The sequence below is a fragment of the Convolutriloba macropyga genome, chromosome 15 (assembly GCF_964194025.1).
Source record: "Convolutriloba macropyga chromosome 15, txConMacr16.3, whole genome shotgun sequence".
Classification (NCBI taxonomy): domain Eukaryota; kingdom Metazoa; phylum Xenacoelomorpha; order Acoela; family Convolutidae; genus Convolutriloba; species Convolutriloba macropyga.
Genome location: NC_134482.1, coordinates 6,050,509 through 6,071,212, shown reverse-complemented (window position 1 = coordinate 6,071,212; position 20,704 = coordinate 6,050,509). Strand labels below are relative to the sequence as shown.

At 35.5% G+C, this 20,704-nt stretch overlaps 1 protein-coding gene across 2 annotated transcripts in view; it reads right to left on the bottom strand.

Annotated features, from left to right (window-relative positions):
* LOC142354759 (large ribosomal subunit protein mL49-like) overlaps positions 1–20,704 on the bottom strand; it is a 423,982-nt gene that overhangs the window by 43,642 nt on the left and 359,636 nt on the right. The gene's annotated exons all lie outside the window — the stretch shown is intronic.

Sequence of the window (20,704 nt, the reverse complement as noted above, 5' to 3'; positions counted from 1 at the left end):
ACGCAGATATATACCCCAAAAATTTCTAAATTAGTAAAAAAGCGCGCGAAAAATAATAAAGTAAACAAAATTAGAAACCAGGTTTTATGTCTTGTTTTTCTCAAAAAGAGTTACGCCATTTTTGCGAAATTGAGATACTTTTAAATTGTAAAATAGGTGACAAGTCTTGAAGAACGTTTTCGCTCATTTTAGGTATCTACTTTTCGTTTTGGCAATACCTTCAGATAATTATTTTAACTGAACGAAAAGTATTAGAACAGTACTTTTGAATTAAACTTTTTCTATTAGATGATGTTTAGCAACTTCTGCAGTCTGAAAAATAAATTGTATAGCATTGTTGATACTCTGAAACGGAGAAGTGGATGAAGAATTGCATTGTTCTGGGAAAATGGGACAATTTTTGATTCCTGAAATTAGGTTTCCCCGTAAATTATAACATTGATAAACTTTTAGCCCGTCAATTCCAAGAGGCAACTTGAGCTAATCTCTTCATTAATGACCGCGGCAACATCTTCTTAGATGTCTATTTTTCCGTTCCTAAGTTTTGAAACAAAAAAATTAACAAGTTCGTGTGCCTTGTATTATTGTTAGGTGTGTTTATATATTTATTCGACTATTTTTGTTTCAAAATGGGATATAATTATAACTCCTATTGAGAAATAAGTTGACCTGGATTTCAAAATCTGGTGTCAGTAGTATTGAAGTTTTCAATTCACTGAAGCTGCTGGAAAAAAGTAAATTAAAGTGTCAGTTTTCAAATCCTTGACAACAAATTAGTTGTCTAATTCGTATTTTTTTTTAATTTTCAAGTTGTTTTGAAACTGGACTCAAATTGAATTTGAGCACTGTTGAGAATGATTTTGCTTGAATTTCGAATTTTGTTTAGATGCCTGCGTAGAACGTTTACTTATTGGTATTGTCAATTCAAAAAAAAACAAATTGTAGAAAATGTTGCAAACTCTATTTACCTTTTTCGATTTTTTAGGCTTTTAAAACCTTGAATTTAAACCTACGATTATATTTGTTTAAGTTTCTTAGTTGGGTGAATGCGTAGATTTTTTGAGCAAAAGTTATTGTTGCTGTCAAAATTAAACTTATCTAATTTGGTGTAATTTTTTGGAAGATTTGTTGAAAAATTTTTGTTTACAATTGACGTTTTTAACATGTTTGACTTTTAAATACATCTATACACAATTTTATTTGCTTGTCATTTAATGTTGGTTTGACGTTAGGAGTCTACAGAAATGTGAAAATTTTGCAATAATTTTCTTCAACTATTTCAAGTTTTCTGACTTAATTCGTTTTAATTTTCTATAAAGTTTTTGTTTTTATTTATTTGATCAAAAACCTGAGTTTGTGAGTACATTTCGGCGTTACAGTTCTGGCACTAAAGGCATCGACAAAACTTTGACATTACAGAACAATTCATCTTAATGTCTTTTTTACCGTTTACAATTCAAACTTGTTAAAATGTTTGTTTGGTGGGTATTGTCCAACCGGTGTTCTTTTCAGATTGCATGAAGTATTTCATTTTACGAACATCTTTATTGTTTTTAAATTTTGTCTTTTTTTTAAATATAATTCGTTCAACAAAAAATAATTTCGCCTTACCTAGCTATCTTTTTTCTCAAAAGTTTTCTATCAATCTAAGCAACCGGAAGATAAAGAAGAGTAGTAGTATATAGAAGAGCGGAGCTACCCGGGGGGGGGGGGGGTGGTGACCCACATGTTTTAAGATAGGCTATAGCGATTTCAAATCATTTTGGTCACCGTTCAATTATCACAGTAATGTATAAAGATAGGTAATAGATTTTACATGTATTAAGATTTGATTTTTGATAGTATTGTATAAAAATGGGTAATAGGTTTTACATGTATTAACATTAGAGTTATGGGAACAACGTATAAAGATAGGTAATAGATTTTACATGAATTAAGATCTGATTTTTGACAGTAATTTATAAAGATAGGTTTTAGATTTTACACGCATTAAGATTGCAAATAAGACAACATCGCATTAAGATTGGTAATAGGTCTTATGTATAAGATTTCTCATTAAATTTTTCATCACAAAATAACAAAAAAAAGATTAACAGATAGCAAATTGGAAAATGAAGCTGTGTTATATTTTAATTGCTCTTGAACGCAGTTCATAGCTATTATTGTAAACTTGTGTGTCTTTTTTAGGCATGTCTTTCACTTGACATTTTTGCGCTTTTCCTCTAGAACATTCTTTGACTGCTAAAGTGAATTTTTCACGCTTTCGTTCTTCATTTTTGAGTGATCGCTAGTGCTCCAAAGTTGCTAATATAAAAGCGGTTGGAGCATGGCAAAATTAAGTGACTCGTAGCCAAGTTGGTAGTGAGTTTGGTCATGGAGCGAGAGATCAGTGGTTCGAGTCTCGGTGGGGTCAAAGTTTTTTGCACCCATAAAGAAAAAATTGGTCTAGACTAAAGAACATCAATTAAAGTGCCTCGCATTTCGTTCATGAGCAATTCTTCCGACATTTGTCGGTTTATGTTCTTCTTTCAAGATGAGTCATCTTTTTATGCTAATGTTTTAAGTTACTTGGTAGCAAACAGTGGTCAATAAGACTAAGTGTAAGGCCGAAAATTCTACAGTGCTAATACACTTTCAAATATTCTGATTAGCACCTGTGTTGAGAATAAGCTTATTCTAAATAAAGAGGTTTCTATAAAATGACTATCGATCAAACTCATGATTGTAATTAATAGTTCCTAAATCACATATTTATTATGAATGATGTCACAGCAAACTATAGCTATTTTCAGAGACTGTACAGGTAAAAAGGATTATCTCAAAGAACTGATAAAAACGAAACAAAACAATCAACTCAACTCTGGGTTAACTGGAAGAAAAATGGATCAAAATAGACCTCTGTTGAACTAATAACATTTTATTGGTCTCCTTATATGGATGTCTACATTGATACACACAAAAAGTTCTTATTGATAGCTACGATGAAAGTTATTCAGTCAGAAGTGCTAGAACAAAAGGGACTTTAGGAATTTCCAGGTGTTTCTTTATTTCAGAAGAGTAAGTCGTGCTTGATTTTTTCATCCAGGGTTGTCTCAGATCTGGTCAACACCTTGCGAAATAAGTCAGAAAACTTTTACATGCTCAGCTTGAACTTTTAAAACCCGGTTCGCGTTTCCCATCAAGAATGATTACTTTAAACAGTGGACTCATCAATTTGAAAAAACTTTATTATAATCACATCACATGTTCACAAGCAGACAATTGATTTAAATGTATAAAATGAATGAATCAGAAAAGAATCAGAAAATTTAGATTATCAAAGGTGTCGTATGAATTCCATCTGCATCCACAATTCGTTTTGGATAGAAAAACGAGAGTCCTTTTTTTGTTTGCTCATAGGTTAGAATTTGGTGATTTATAGTTCTGAATCCTCTGTTAGTTGAGGCTATATTCACTGCATCGTCCAGGCCTCGTCTGTATTTCTGTAAAGGTCCATCACTGTTTTCTTCCGGAACACTCTTGTTAAGTCCTTTGCTGCTGAACTTAGTTTTGTTCGTTACTGAATTATAGCAACAGTACGTTTTGCTACATAAACATAGCATTTCAGTACATCGGAATTCCTCTTTGAATAATCCAGGCTCACGCTTGTCATGTTTTATATGCTTATCGCAACAAGTTCTTGGGAAAAAATTACTTGTACTATTAGCATGAAAAAAATCTGTGCAGTCATTACTTCTCATCTCATTCCAAATACTCCTCATTTCTGGTTTAATGCATTCATAGAGATTTTCATGAGCCAGTGCCAGATACAGAGAATCAGTGTCCATTTCAAGCTCCTCAAATTTCTGAACATCACAGAACTTGTCAAAGAAATTGTAGTAGAGCTCCAGCATTCTCAGTTTTGCATACTGTAAGATAAAGAATCCAACAATTATTGGTTCACGATGCTCAACAGTGCTTTTTGCAAGCTCAACCTCATATATATCTGTCGAAACGTTGTTCAATCTTCTAAAAAGACGATTATTAATAGCTTTATGCGTCTTTTCATCGTTAAGATAAAGAGTTTCTGTGTGTCGACTTCGATCCATAATCTGATAACCATACGAGCTGTTCCCAAGTAATTTCATAGTTTCAGCAACAACGCTAGAGTCTGGATTTTCATCACCTTCTCGTCTTGCATCAACAACAGATTGTACAAAACCGTTGAAACATTTTTGCGGGATATACTCAAGGAATCTGTGGATTTTGGTACAGCGGAGACCCAGCTTCAAATAGAACTTTAATAATGGTGTTATGACTATTCCATTGTTTAATTTGTAACTCGAAATCAACATTCGTTGTGGTTTTAACAATAAGGAGTTTCTTTCAGCATAATCCAGCATGAATTTACCTATATTCTCTCTTCCAACATCACAGTTTTTGAAAATTGGAGGAAAGTTTGCAAATCGTTCACGAAGCTCTTCAGGAACTTCTAAATCACACTGTACATATCCGAATAGTTTATCTTCCTGTATCCGCATCAACAGCGTCTCACTGCTCAAAGGTATTTTGTAGGGGAAATTTTTTCTAACGTGGTTCTTCAACATGGAGTTCTTCTGAACATGATCCCACCATTCACATTCTCTCATCTCTATAACTTTGTATCCTTTCTTTTCTAGGTAAAGCTTTCGTAACTTATCAGACTCACGCTTCCGGATACCATTCTCAAATTCGTCCTTATCAAGACTTGGTTGAGTTTCTCTACAGGGACAGAAATGGTAGTAGCATCCAAGGGCTTCAAAAATTGTTTGGCAGTGACTACAAAAGCCATCCACAGTAAAAGAATCAATTTTTTTTCTGTTTTCCAGTTGTATAGAAGCTCTCAATAGTACATTCGGGTCTGTTTGCTTGATAGAAAGACATTACCATGTTCTCAAACTTCCTGATTTTGTTTTGACGAGCTTTGAACTTTTGAAGATCGCTATCAAACTCCCATCTAGTGTAGAGTCCAGTTGGCATCGCTTGGCACATGGAGAAGGGGTACAATTGGCTAGCATCTATTCTAAGTATTGCTTTACAGACATTATTTGACCTCCGGATGAATGTTTTGTCTACAACAGCTTTCCTCGTAAACACTATTGATGGACCACCAGTCATTTCACTTCGTATTTTCTCATGCAAGTCTTTGTCAGCTTCGATGAAAGGGTAAAACTTTCTAGCAGTTGAATTATGAAGACAGATATTTGCCAAATTGGGTAGTGTACACCCAAGCTTTAACATATCAATCTTCTGATCGTGATAAAATTTCATCATTTTCTTCATTGCTTGCAAAGTTGGTACAACATCTTTGTTGCTATACCAACGAAGGAAATCTCGAAAAGTTTTCATTTTCTCCACCTTCCACAACTCTTCTAGGAGAGCATAGTTTTCTATTCCAGTTCTAGGCTTTTCTTTCAGTCCCATTTCCCGGAGAATTACCGATTCCTCTTTTCCAGATTTAATCAACTTTTCGAACTGAGCGAAATCTTTTTCCAGTGGATTTAGGTTTTTCAGTTTGCTGAAGAAGGAATTGTAATGTGGAAGATGGCTACAGTCAAGTTTCGATGGCGAATCAAACCATTCATATGGGAAAAATCCTTTTGTCTCTTCGGATTGATATGCTTTCAGAAAGGAGTCCAGGGTTGTTGCTCCACCGAGAAAATTTACTATATCGTGAAATTGAATATCCCCAAATTTGAAAGAAATAAATTGATTTGCCTTCTTGATTACCGTAGGTGTAACAGCTTTGTCGTTGAAGAGATGAGGAATGAGATAGCTTTTGATTAAATTCAGATCATACTTTCCACTGTTGAATCCAAAAACTGGTAGAGTGTCAACATAATTATTGAAATGACACTGGAGATCAAGGAGCTGCTTTTGTTGGTATCGTAAGAAATTTTTAGAAGCATTTCTATCTTCTGTTTCACTACTGATAATTGATTGAGTTTCGGAAATAATTTGCAGTCTACAGGAAACATCATTCAACCTGGTTTTGATCTCTGATTCCACCTCCAAGAACTTGGATCTCACATCCACCTTGTTTTTTGCTGCTAGTATTTCCAGTTGAGCTACAAAGGATACGATGAGACGATTAGGATCGTTTTCGCATATGAAAACTGAATGGTCCAACAAATTTGAAGAGATTGATACCAATACAGGTACATGAGTACCAATCCATGATGTTGTCGCTGTGTTATTGATATCCACTGAATGAACACATATTGCTTCGAAGTCGAAGACGGCTAAATTTTTGAAGAGAGTATCATCTTCTGGATAAGCTATTGAGAAGTTGTCCAGCTTCTCAAACAATGTTTCTCGCTAAGAATAAACACCTCGCGGGTAGACATTTTTCACTCGTTCTTTACAAGTTTTCAAGTGACGATTGAAGTTTCCGGAATGGTTGAAAAAGACATCACAGCTGGGACAACGAAACTTCTTGAAGAATTTGTTGATATCATTAACATAACAAATATGATTGTTATACCGAAGCAATTTGATGTTTTTATCATATCTTTCAACGCTTCGTCGAACAAGTTCACCAATAATTTCACCATCTTCAATGTCAAAATCATAGACGAAAATATTTTGTTTTATCAGTTCTTCAATTATAGGAATTTGATCAAAGGAAACACCTGCAAAATGTTCGGGGTCGCAACCACTTGCAGTAACAAAAATGTGAAATATTTTAGTTGCATTTGGTTCAACATCTATTGATCCGAATAAATGAATTGCAATTGCACGGAATAAACACAAATTATCGTTATACGGTTCATCGTGTCCGTTTGAAACCAGACAATTAACCTCAGGGTTCCTTAACAATGGTTCTGGAAGTGGAGTATCAGTGCAACCCATAGGTATATTTGTAAGAAGCGCTGCAAAAACGGTAACATTTGTGATTACTGTGAACCGCCATTTTGAGTTTTGACGTTCTTTTGTACATGTTTCAATCAAGTCAAGTTTCTCGATTTTGTTCTGAAGGTTTAATAAGTCGTTTCTATTGCTTAGAAGAAAAGCTTGATCCAGGAGTAAGTTATTTTCATGCGGATAATAATATCGGTAATCGTTTGTCTCTACATTTCGCAAAATAAACCCCAAAGCCAGGTGAACTTTTGCAGCACATTTCAATTTTGTGAAAACTTCATCGATTTTTTCATTGATCTTTTTGTTGTCCAAATCTGATAAACTGAAGTTGAAAACTTCTTGTCTACCATGCTCAGCATGCATATCGTCAAGTAAATGTTGACAGGCTGCCAGTTCTTCGTTCAATGACTCGCTATCGTTATCAACTTTCTCCATAATCTGACGAACACGGTTTGTGCTTGAGGGCCCAATTTTTGTGCTGGCTTGATGTGCCGTTTTGCGATGCAGTTGAAGTGAGTAGAAACTTGGGAACTGTTTCTGACAGACAACACACTTGTTCAGTGTATTACGAACTTTTGCTCCGTGAGCCTTCGCAATATGGTATGACAATTCTGCAGCTTTTTTTGTCGCAAAATTACAATTCCTTTTCTTACAGTAAAGCGTCCCCATCATACATGTCTTCCTGTGGCGAGCAATATGAGCCTTTACAACAGATTTTCCACAATTTCCACAGTTGACGGGTAGGTTTCGATCTTTTGCAGGCATTTTGTAATAATTGGGTACGTTTAACTATGGAATGAACAAATAGATGCTTTATTTTTATCGAAAAGTATTGACAACTGAGTCTTAGAATATGAATAAACAAATGTCTCTCAAGTTCTGCAGAAAATCAAAGTGTATTCATGAATACATGCGAGCAATAAAGTTGAAATATTTTTTTATGTTACTAAAAATAGATTTTAATTCGAGTCGTCAACCAATCACAGCAAAATTTGCAAATCTTCGGGAAATTGCGACAGCCTTTATTCATGTACAGAACTTCAACAACCCTGATTTGTTTTCTTAAAGTCTAGACAAAACTTATTCGGTTTGTTTACCTAATGTCTCGGTTTGTTTACTTAATGTCTAGACAGAATTTGTTTACAAGCAATAAAAATAACAATGTAAAAAAATTTCGTCTTCGAACGACCTTGAAATTTTGTTTACACCATGTTATCAACTCAAACGCAATAATTCATAGAGGTATATCACTATTTACTCACTCAGTTTAGTCTCTTACTATGGTTGAAGCTATGTACGAAAACAGTCCTGAATACTTCAAAAAATTTCAAAAACGATTCAAATACACTATTTGCGACACAGAACCAAAACCTCAAGATTCTGGAATAGAAAATTTTGCATACGGTTATCATTCGTCTTCGACTGTTATCGATGGTTGTTCGTTTGGTTCCAGTCATTGGCATCTCATTTTTGAAGATACAGGTTCCGAAGATAAAATTGTTTTTTCTTCGTATGCTCCTGCGACGATACCTGCCTTGTGACTTGTTTTAAAATCCTTATTTTGCCGAGAAAAATTTTGTTACTCATGGTGCTATTGTTTCTCGCTTACATGTTGCTGTGGAGTACTTGTCAAAATCTAATCATGTTTCAACCAAGAAAACTAAAAAACAACTTCCTCTGCCTAATCCTGTGAAAAGACTCTCAACCATTACTACTACCATACCTGCTTCTACTATCCCTGATGTGACTGTAAAACGTTTTTGTCAACTAATGCTTGGTGAACATTCTTCTTCTCTCTATCAGATTATGGATATAATTTTAAGTGGGCAGGGAAGTTTTGTACATGAGACTTCAGACTATTTAATAAACTTTCAGTTCTGTAAAAATTCTACTGTCTAAAATAGAGCTGTGATAGAACAATTAATTCAATTTCACTCCATATGTTTTAAAAATGCCAACAATTGCAATTCATTTACATCAGGTACAAATGGAAACTTACTGCTATAGAAATAATGAGCAATATAGATGCAAAATAAACCACAGAGTTGCGAGTCTGCTGATTGCAGGGGAGACTGAATATCTCTTCTGTGCTCCATAATATCCATCGTCATATGTAAATCAGTACATTGCTGTAAGCGGGAGAAAATGTCTTTATAGGCAGTCAGAGGAAGTGCTAACGGATCTGCAAAGTATAGTACGGGGTGTGCGTAGCGTTTCGCAAGCATCACCCAATGTGAACCAATAGAATCAGCTCGCGATGCATTCACAATTATAAAACTGTTAACTGGTAAATTTAAGGGATAATTGTCAGCCGCATAAACACCTCGAAATTTAAATTTGAGATGTTTGCACTTTTGAACATGAAAATAAATTTGGTCTTCATCCATTAGTAAGCATTCATAGGTAGAACATTTTTGGATACGTTTCTTGCAGAGTCAATGTACACAGTAGACGATTTTTCTCCCAGGAAAAAAATTTCAATGTTGTTTGGCAAACCAGTATCAAATTTCAGTTCAACCGATAATGATGAGTTTGTTAGTTCGGGATGAATAAAATCGTGCGTCGCCTCTTGCGTGCTAGTTAAGTCAAAGACCATTATAAAGTGATGCGCAAAATCACTTAGTGGTATTCCAAGACCGTTTTCAACATAAGCTAATGCACTCATTGAATTGTAATACAGGCGCTTGTTATCATTTGTTAACATTGGGGTGCCAGCTGTTGCGAACCCGTTTCGATAGACCGTAATTTCACTCAAATCAAACTTTTGATAGTGGTAGGGATTGATATTGTTAGTTCCAATGAATGCATTGCTCCTGCACAATGCAACAATCAGCCGCCTTATTGGTTCTTTTGTGAAAATATCTTCATGTTTCCAACTGCGTTGACCTGCTGTTGCGAGGAATGTTTTTGTTATTACTTCATTGTAGCGATACATTGCCGGAGTTTTTAGGAGTGTTTCTTCAATGGCTCCAACAACGTTGTCTGACACTGTCATCTTTCTAACAAATAAGTTTGCTTCATCGATTTTAACTTTGTAATTTTTTGCCGCTGTCTCACTAATGGTAACAAAATCATCTTGCGACCTTCGGAAAGAAAGTCTTAAGGTAACACCACTTACTAAATGTTTTTCACAGGAAAAGAAATCAACAGCGAGCTTTCCATATAAAGTAATTTGTTCCGATTCTCTCACAGCTACCTGCCTTGCATCCCTTGAAGCTGCAGCTATACCAGCGGGCTTCGGCTCATACTCGTAACCTTGACACTTTAACCAAGTTTCCTTTGCACCGGTTCCATGTGAAAATTCTGTTTCAATAAAACTTTTATGAGCATAGTGTCCATTAGCTGAGGAAATTTTTATTCCATTTGCAGAAACAGTACAGTCGGCAAACAGTGAATGAAGAACATTGTTGACAAAATATGCAGTATCGGTTGCGGTTGCATCGCCGGCGGTATATCGCAAATCAGTTCCATCAGCATTTTGTATTCGACATTTTACTTCCAAATAAATTTTCTGCAAATCTATGAAATTGTTGCGATCGCCTACAACTTCGAATTCGAGCGATGATACAGAGGGAGAATAAAGTGTTCCAGTTTTTTGCTCAAATGATTGATCAAAGGTGACTAGCAAAGGTGGTTTTTCAAATAAATCCAAGGAACTGTGAGTGGCTTCGGAAGGTATTACAATATTAGTTCGCATTTTTGACTCGAGAGAAAAAATCCAGTCGACTTCTTCTTGGCTGTGGTTTTCGAGAAAAGATTTTTTTAGTGGAACGTTTTTTGTAGGTTCGATTTTTGCATATTCTTGTCTTCGACGTTTAATAACTTGCCAGCCTCGTGTTATGCGTGAATGGAGAGAACCACCAAATTGTTTTCGGGCTGTTTTTGCAACCGTGCTTTTCAACGCCTGCTTTGCCGACTTTCGTTTCGTTGCTACTTCAACCAACTCAGGTGCACCCTGCACTAAAAGCTCTCGGCCAATTCTTTTGGCAGCGGGCCATATAATTCTTCTTGCCAATGGTAAAGCAACTCTTCCAATACCTGCTGCGAGGGCTCCAATTCCACTTCCTCTTTGACGATAATGACCGGAGAAATGTGGCATTGACTGTGATGCTTGGTTGCTGTAGTAAGCTTCCATTTCACTTGATTTTTTGAAACTTTAGGCCTACTGTCACTTTTCCTGTACCATTAAATGGAATAAGTTTTCCGGCTTCGTTCCTCAACTCCACTTTAATGTTCTGAATATTGTTAGAAAGTATGGGCTTGTAATCCAGAATTGTAAATGTCTTGTGATGAATGGGTGTAACAGTGTTTATGCTGCCGTTTCTTAAACGCCTTTCGGTCTCAATGATTTTAATTACAGGAGCTCTCACGTCTCCAATAATTTGATATTCTATAACGTCTATGTAGACAAATATTAATTGTGAGCCACAGGTTATATCAACTGGAAAATCACTTTGGTGTCTATTGAGAGTTTTGTGTGATTTGTATCCAATATGAATGTATCCATCATGCGAGTTGTCTTTTATACCCTTGAGGCCGAGAATACTTGGAACTTCTTCGTTTTCAAATGAAAAACCCTCATTCGCTCCGAATTGTAAAACCAGTTTATGAGTAATTTTGTCAAAAGTAAAATCAAATTGTTTAAACTGAGCAATTCTCCTGAGTTCATCCATTAGTTGATCCAAGCTACTGTAAATGCCTTTGCGAATTTTTCTGAGGTGTCCACTGCGATTATTTGAGGCGTCGAGTTCCACTCCCGAGTTTTTATAAACGACTAACCCGTTTGAATTGACGTTGTTGATGTTTGATGGGAAGGATATTGAAGATAAAGCTACTTGCCATTCTCCATCCAAAATAAGTGGTTGAGATAACTGGTTACGGAATTTTGCCATTGTGTTTTCCCCAAAAACTTCCATTGATGCGTTGGATATTAGATCGATTGTGAATTCTTTGGCGGGATTCATTTTATTCGTCGGCAGTAACTGACACGTTTACTTGGACTAATTCCGGTTCATAAAATTTACCTTCAACTATAACGTTGTTTGCATCTATAAGATTGTCCGTTGGTGGACACACGGTAGCAATTTTGAATATCGTAAAAACCTCGTCTGTATAATTTTGTTTATAAACTTTTCTGAATTTTTCGTCTTGCTTTGCAATTCTAACAAGGTCTCCTTTTTCGTATTTTGGTTTGTACTTTGTTGTGTTGATTGCTAATGATATTAAAATTGGTTCATGTTTTTTGAAAACTTTTTTAGGTGCTAAATGGGTTACCCGGTTAACACGACTGTTTATAGTATTTACAAACTGGGGTAAATCTTCAATATATGTCCAAGTCCACTTTTCTTCCAAATATTTGTAAATGATGTTTTTAAGCGATCGAATGTTCCTCTCTGCAAATGCCGACTTGGTTTCGCTTTCTGTTGTATATAAATGAATTCCTTTCTTTTCACAAAATTTTTTGAAATCTCCTTTGAACTCTGATCCCTTGTCTGTCCATACTTTTTCTGGTCGTTTCCTCTTGATCATTTTTTTGAACGCTTCAACGGCATCTTTTGCATATAAAGCTTTCATTGGTTGAACTCGTAAGTAACGTGATAAAACATCCACAGCCACTAACAAATATTTTACACCGTTGTTGTGTTGGGCAACTTTATCCATATACGCAACATCGACAGACCAGATTTCATTTATTCTATATGCAACAGCTTTCAGTCGGGGAAAACTTTTCCTGAATTGTCTGTATTTTGTGTACGGGGCTTTCGACTGAAGATAGCGAACAATTTTGCCTCTGGTGAAACCGCTAGACTCCTTCAAGTTAGCAATGCTACCAAATGCAGCACTGCCTTTAGTGTACAATTTGTCTAACTGTTTAACTTGATAGGAAGTAATTCTCCCAGGGGCTGGTTGGTCTGATTTCTTTTTCCGACTCTTCAAAGTTTCTCTGGTCTCTGTCAGAAGCTTTTGTTTTCTTTCGCTGGGATTTTGAAGCAAATTCTTTGTCCGACTCATATTCCAAAAACTGCAGTCTCTCTTCAGATGATAAATTTAGAAACTTTTTGGCGTATGTGTTACAAGTCAAATGCGACCCAATATCGAGATGCGTTAATACGCTGAATTGTTCGAAAGATAGTTTGCAAGTGGTTTGCTGTAAATTGTAAAGAAATGTAGCAGCAAGAACTTCTGTATTTGTACCATTAATAAGCAATCTCTTTGATGAGTCCAAGGACACAGAATCTGATTCCTCTATTATGTTCAGTATTGTATTCGCTCTTTCAAACTTTATCCCCTTCAAGATTCTAATATCATTCAGCACTCCTTTTTTGATAGTCGATGTGTTGTCTGTCGTAAATGATTTCACCATAGACTCGTTTATTGTACTTCTATAATCCACTGAAGCGTCAGTTTGTTGTTCTGTATCCTGTTGCGAGGCAGAAGGAGCTGATGGTGACTTGTTTCTCTGGAGAAGCGATATCTGCTTGGCTGGATTGTGAACATTTTTGTTGCTGAGTAATTGAGAGACATGAGGTTGTTCTCTTGTATACATCTGTTTAGGTATTAACACAAACTCTTCAGCATGCATTTTGTTCTATATATTCAATGCAGGGTAATGCTATGAGTTGAATGAGATTGTTGCCCGCGGGAGATTGAATTATTTTTAACCGTTCAGTTTTCCCTACTTTCCTGTTTGAAAGTTGACGCAGAGTTTTTTCAAATTTTTTTAGTTCTTTTTTATTGACTGGAACAACTCCAGAGAGTACGTTCAACACAGTCACTCAGAAACCAAATGAAGTCGCCGTCTTTAAGTAACTCGGATTCAATGTTGGAGTTCTTGTTTGTGCTATTTGCCCATTGCTTGAGCATAAGCAAATGTTTCTTTTTCATTCGTAATTGGTGTAACAACGGCTTCCTCCGAAGGAATGTAAAAAATTGAAGGATTAGGTCCAATAATATGTGAGGCAAATCGTAAACCCTGACTGGTTTTGGGATCGAGATCAATAATAAAATGTCCAAAGGGCTCCGCAGTTGCTAGTTTGTATGCTTCTTTTATCAGTTGGAGACAATTCAACTGTTTTCCAAGATATTCAATTTGTTGAATGTCACGAAGCGACTTGAATAATATTATGTGTGTTGTATTCAGATCAAAGGTTCTGGACCATTTGCTTTGATGGAACAAATTATGCTTGATGTATATAACATGTAATTTGCGATGACGTTCTGAGGTAGCTATTTTTACAAATTCTTTATCGTTGAAGATTTTTTCACATGAATCATCATAGATAAGCAGACAATGCGATAGATTTTTTGTTATATCAAAGCCTGAGTATTTTAGAAACTCAATCCCTGGTATAACTTGTTGCATATCTTTGAAAAGTGGTTGGAACTCTTTGTAAAAATAATAAATTTTCTCAAAACGTGGATAAAAGGTCGAACCTTTTAGCATTCGAAACAAGAGTTCTGTTTTACCACAACCACTTGGTCCGACAATTGACATGAATACCCTGTCATGTGTAAGAATAATTTTGTTCATAGTTTGGGATTAGGTAAAATGTAACCAACTAAACTCGATAAGAGAGCAATCCAGATTGATTTCTCTTCACAGCTTTCTGATAATAGAAAGAGCATAGAAAAGCAAAGAATGATCATTATCACAATGATACTAACTTGAACAAAAAATATTACTTCGGACCTTGGCACTGTTGAATTTGAACAACAACGCCATGGGGGCCTCTCCTTGTTGTTTACATCAAAGACTAAATTACTGATACCGGCGTCAGCCTCGTCTCTTTGATTCATTGGAGAAAAATAATTAATTGAAAAGTGAATTGAAACAAGAATGATACAAAATGTTAAATTTTTGAATTAATCTCTGGGCAACTGTTTCATGTACCAGAACTCAAACAAATTGAAACCTTTAATATGACTTTTTATCTCTAGTTTATAACAAACGGTTGATGAGTCATTTTCCTCGAACGATGGTTGACTGAAGACTTTTTCAACTTCGGGGTGCTCCAAGACATATAATCGCAACTCATTCGGCATCTCATTAAGTGATAGCTCACGTTCTGGTGGTGTTTTTTTCAATCTAAATTGAGGAACTTTTTTGTCCGCCCATTGCTTCCAACGTGGAATTCGCTGCTCTTTGGGGGACTGCATAGGCTTCTGGTTTGTTTTGTTCATAGCCATAATTGAACTGATTCCGATGTTCTCGAGCCCTCTGTTTATTTTTTATGTACAGTTGGAAGTGATAGAAATGATCTATCACGGGCAGGAAAGCCCTAAAGCTTTCCAGCTCGTCGGGAGAAAGAGTAATGGTTGCAAAATAACGTTTTGCTGTTGCGCTATAAAGCGAGTTGTAACGCGGTTGTTGTGCTGTGTTTGGTTTATTGTTGAGATAGTTCGCTCGGTTCTGTTGATCACTTGAAAAATTATTCTGTATTGGTGGAGAGGGATCCTGAACTCTGTTGAATATTACAATCGGCTGATCGTCAAGTGGAGTCAAGCAAGTGAATATCTTCAAGTTGTCTGACAGATAAGTTGTTAAAGTTGCCGTGTCTTCTCTGTACATCACTTTGTGTCCACTGTTAGAATATTCTTGCTTTACGTTCCGCGCAGTGATTTGATAATTGATCGTTTGTTAAACGAAAGTTTGAATGAAGATAACAGGAGGGAACTTGTTCTTCTGATATTATCTCTGAGATTCGGGGACAATTCAGATCCTCCAGATTATAAACAGTTTTTTGTAAAAGCTTACTGAGGAGCTCACACTTTTCAATGCCTTTGGCAAAAAAGTTTTTCCGTGTGAATCAGAAACTGAAACTCAGACAGATTGTTTTCGAATCACAGTAAGGTATATCACCTTCTTCCCAATCAAGACCGTGTAGGTTATTAGTCAGCCAAATAACAGTTTGTCTTTCGTGTGCGGGTAAATCAGCGAATTTAAGCGGCGGTTTGAAAAATATTGTATCGTTGTAACTCGAACACAAACTGAGTTCTTTTATAATAATTCCAATTGACCTGAGTTTGAAACCTTCGAGATCGAGGACAATTATATTTGTGGTTTTGGTGCCAAAATTTTCTAGCATTGCAATTCACGAAACAATTGTGAATGAAAAATTTTCACTAATAGAATGAATAATATTCCTGTCAGGTGTCCAAAAAAACAATTGTTTACTGGTGAGTAACGGAAAGCGTAAACATATCCAGGGCCTTTGTTTCGGCAATCTTTTATAAATCCAGCGGCGTCATGCAATGCAGCATGAAGTCGTAGCACTTTGCTCCGTTTCAATAAAGGATCTAGTCTTGAATTATCAATTCCAATGAAACCACCATAGGGTCTAAATTTAAGTGCTATTTCTCCGTCAACTTCTGGATCTAACAAAGAACAAGCAGCTACGAAATATAATTGTCGATAAGATATGTGTGTATAATTTATGTCACCTCTCAGTGATAAAACTTTCTCATGAATGAGCTTGATGTCTTTTGTTCCTATTGTGTTCATTATTTACTGTTTACTGAACGTGAGCGTTTAGAGATTTGTTTATAAATCTTTCAATTCTGATTGGTTGTCAACTTGAATAATAAATCAAGCACTGTGATTGGTCAGTTTATTTTGGAAAGTTTTGTGACCCTGAACGTGTTTGGGCATGATCCGATGACTCTCCAATTAATATATCAGTATTGATTTCATACATCTACTAACAGGTTAGTTGTTTTACTGTTGTTTTCACCAATTTGTATGCATTTACGGACATAAGTGATTATGACCATAATTGCGTACATACTTAGGTGAAAACTTGTTTTTCTTGTACAACTGGGTTTTTTATCATTGAGTATGTAATGTATGTATGTGTGTATGTATGTATGTGTATGTATGTATGTATGATTGTATTTATGTAAGTATGTATGAATGTTTGTATGAAATTATGTAAGTTTGTATATATGTATTTATATATGTACATACGAATGAATGACTGAATTAATGAATGTTTATGTTACATAAGTACCTATGCTTGTATAGGTGTTTTGTGAGTGTGTGTAGGTGTGTGAGTATGTATGTGTGCTAAGCAAGATAGCGCAGTGGTAGCGCGCTGGGCCCATAACCAGAGGTTGGTAGATCGAAACTATCTCTTGCTAAAAATACAATTTTATGATGGGGATTTGTATTGGAGAGAAAACAATTGAGAAAACAATTTTGGACCCAAGTTTTACAAGTGTCCACACCCCTTAGGGGAAAAATTTCAAATTGAAAAAAAAATTGACTTTGAACACTTTTTATCATTCACAAAACATGTTTCACAACATTTAACGTCTATTAGAGACAAAAAATTGAGAAAAAATTTTTGGACCCCATTTTTCAAAAATTTTACAAGTGTCGACACACCTTAGGGCAAAAATTTCAAAATTGAAAAAAACGACTTTGAACACTTTTTATCATTCACAAAACATGTTTCACAACACTTAACGTCTATTAGAGACCAAAAAACGCAGAAAATTTTTGGGCCTCATTTTTCAAGAAATTTTACAAGTGTCAACACCCCTTAGGGAAAAAAAATTTCAAAATTGAAAAAATCGACTTTGAACACTTTTTATCATTCACAAAACATGTTTCACAATATTTGACGTCTATTAGGGACAAAAAATCGAGAAAAAATTTATGGACCCCATTTTCCAAAAAATTTTACAAGTGTCGACACCCCTTAGTAGGAAATTTAAAAATTGAAAAATTCGACTCTGAACACTTTTTATTGTTCACAAAACATTTAACGATAATGCTGGCAAAAACAGTGCAAAGTTTATATCACTGTTCTAATCAAACAAACACACACCGCAGCAAACAATCAGTCGTAACAAAAACTGGGTCAAGCTTGTAAACAAATTGAACAATGTCACAATCAACCGAAAGATGAATTAGCAGATTTTTTTTGAAAAAAAAAATTGGAGCTGGCCAGAGGTACAACGGGGGGGGGGGGGGAAGTGACTATAACCTCAACGCGGGGGGGACGGACACTTTTGGAAGCCTGATTTTCTCGACCCAACAACACCGGGGTGGGACAATTTGAAATTTCTGCGGGGTGGCCATCTACAACGGGGTGGGACAATTTGAAATTTCAAATTGTCCCACCCCGTTGTAGATGACCAACCCGCAGAAATTTCAAATTGTCCCACCCCGGTGTTGTTGGGCCGAGAAAATAAGGCTTCCAAAAGTGTCCGTCCCCCCCCCCCCGGTGAGGTTCTAGTCACTTTTTTATACTACTAAGAGTTGCACATATGGAAACTTTTGATAGGAGCTGAAAAAAAGTCAGAAAACGCAATGAAAAATTTAAATGTAATAACTTCTTTAGGACATTTTTTTTGGTCGATCAACAATGGAGATTCATTCTACCTAGTCTTGGTAACCTCGTATAAGGACCCTTATATTTTTCATCAAGCCTCAGCGAGCATAAAAATCATTTCTGAAAATCCTATCAAAATAACATCCACGTTCCGAAATTTCAAACAAAAAAATATTTTTCTGTCTTTTTTGTTTCCTTGCTTCCTTCAATCCTTTTTATTGGTCATTTACAGTTCATTTGCAAATAACCAAACTTTTTAAAAATAAATTATATTTTTCTTTCATTTCTGTTTCGTTGCTCTCTTCAATTTTAGTCGGGGTCAATTACATCTCATTTACAGTTCATTCAAATAATTGATTTTAGATACTCTTCTTTTCAACACATTTCAGAGTATATTGAGTATTTATTGAAACAAATTCTCACAGTTGCTTTTACATATACGTTCTTGTGAAACTTAAATAGCTTTAAAGATCGATAACAGCCCTCCTTGTCATCTTCCTATTCTAATAACAATTGATGAGCGCAAAAATCTAAACAAGTGAACTTCTTATATTTGTTTTTGTTGATTTATATTTTCAGTTGCATCGGAACGATTTATGTATGAGTTTTGCGGCCGCTCAAGAATCTCAGCGGAACCGATATATCACAGCCTGGTTCTCGATTTTTACGCTGGCCCGGTTCTTCACTGGGTTCGATTGACTAACGATCTCGCAGAAATAATTAGTCGCTCGGACGTATTCAAAGGACTGTAACTTTAATTTTGTTGATTGAAGTTAAAAAATCCTAAGTGATAATCTATGTTCAATGTCGTGCTGAAGTTTGTAAGGCTTCAGCCAGTAGCTATTATTGTTGCAAACTCCTCGTCAAGTAAGCTCAACTAACCTAGAACTCGCAAGATCTTAAGATCTAGCAAAATTAGCAAAAAGACGAATGTTGTTAAAGAATCAAATTTTAGTCAAATATTTATCAATTATAACATCATCTCTACTTGTTTCTGATTGGTTAATCAAGAAAATGATTTAGGTCAATGTTTACACAGTAAATGTCAAATTACTGCAATATAAACTTTTGTTGACATAAGCACGGATGGTTATTACGTGGCTCTAAATGCCTCGAATGTACGGTATTTCACCTTTAATGATCATCTAAAGTATCATAAAATAAACAACTTAAGAATTTTAAGAATAAATAACAAATTATCGAAAAATGCCAATTTAGCACCATATAAGTGCTAATAGCCAAACTTGTGGGTCTGATACAATAACGTTCGTTTGTTCCATGAGTAGCTTAGAGGTAACCCTAACCGTCTGCCATAACCTCGGGTTGCTCGGGTTTTGCCTTCCCAAAATCGTGGGGGTTGGACAAATTTTCGGTCTAAACTTGTAAAATTTTTTAGTTTTGACCATTTTTGAGTTTCGACAAATTCTAAGTTTTTTCAGTTTTAAAAGTTATTTCCTGCTGTCTGATGGCTTTTGTAGCTCATTTGGAGTGGCGTCAACAATGAGCATGTGCTGAAAATACTCACGATAAAAATTTATGCCCATCCCTGCGTACGTGGAGTACACGGCAACAATTCAGAGAATCGGTCACCATCAAGCTCTTATAATTTCCGTTTCTTCGACGAACAGGTCAGAAATTTCGAAAAATTAGATTTCACGTTTGCTCAGAGGAATTGCATTTTGGGTAGTAGCAGAATATCGAAACTCAACGATGATGCAAGTTTTCACTGGACGTTGTTAATCGTGCTTATTGGGGCTGGACAACGCTTGGAAAACTAAACGGTGTTGACATGTATTTAAAAAATGAAAACCATAAATTGCTGGATGGGGGTAACAGTATTTAAAAACCTTCTAAAAATGTTGAATTTTTTCTGCTGATTAACAAAACTTGAAAATTTTGCATGTTAACTGTCGCAGTATCCAAAAACATCTGGAATTGAAGAATTTAGTCAATTACGTTGGCCCCAATCTTAATCATGGTTTAACAGAAACCTGGTCGACTAGTTGTGACAGCAAAAACTTTTACAATCCAAACCTTTACCAATGTGATATCCGTAGATTTGACAGTTAGGGTGAAAAAAGAAGGTGGTTATTGTTATTGGTACTAAAGTTTTGCAATCAAATATAGGAAATGATCTTTACTACTTGAAAAAATTTGAAAGTCTATGTTTCGAATGCAAATTTTCAACTCATTAAATATTGAACAAAATTTTTGTGAACCAATGTTTTTCACAATATAAACAGGCAATTTTGTTTGCATTGTTAACACTTCCACTGAAAATAAACCAAATACCTTAGTAAGGGTTTATTGCATCAACTACGTGAACAGCAAGGAAAAACCGGTAGTTGATACAACTATTTTAGCGTTTTGCCATACACATGATGAACACAAGAATTTCAACCAGGCATCAGAATTGGTGCAGCAGTTGATTGAACTTCATCATTACAGACAACAAGTTAAGAGGGAAAACATTTTGTGTTTCAACTTTT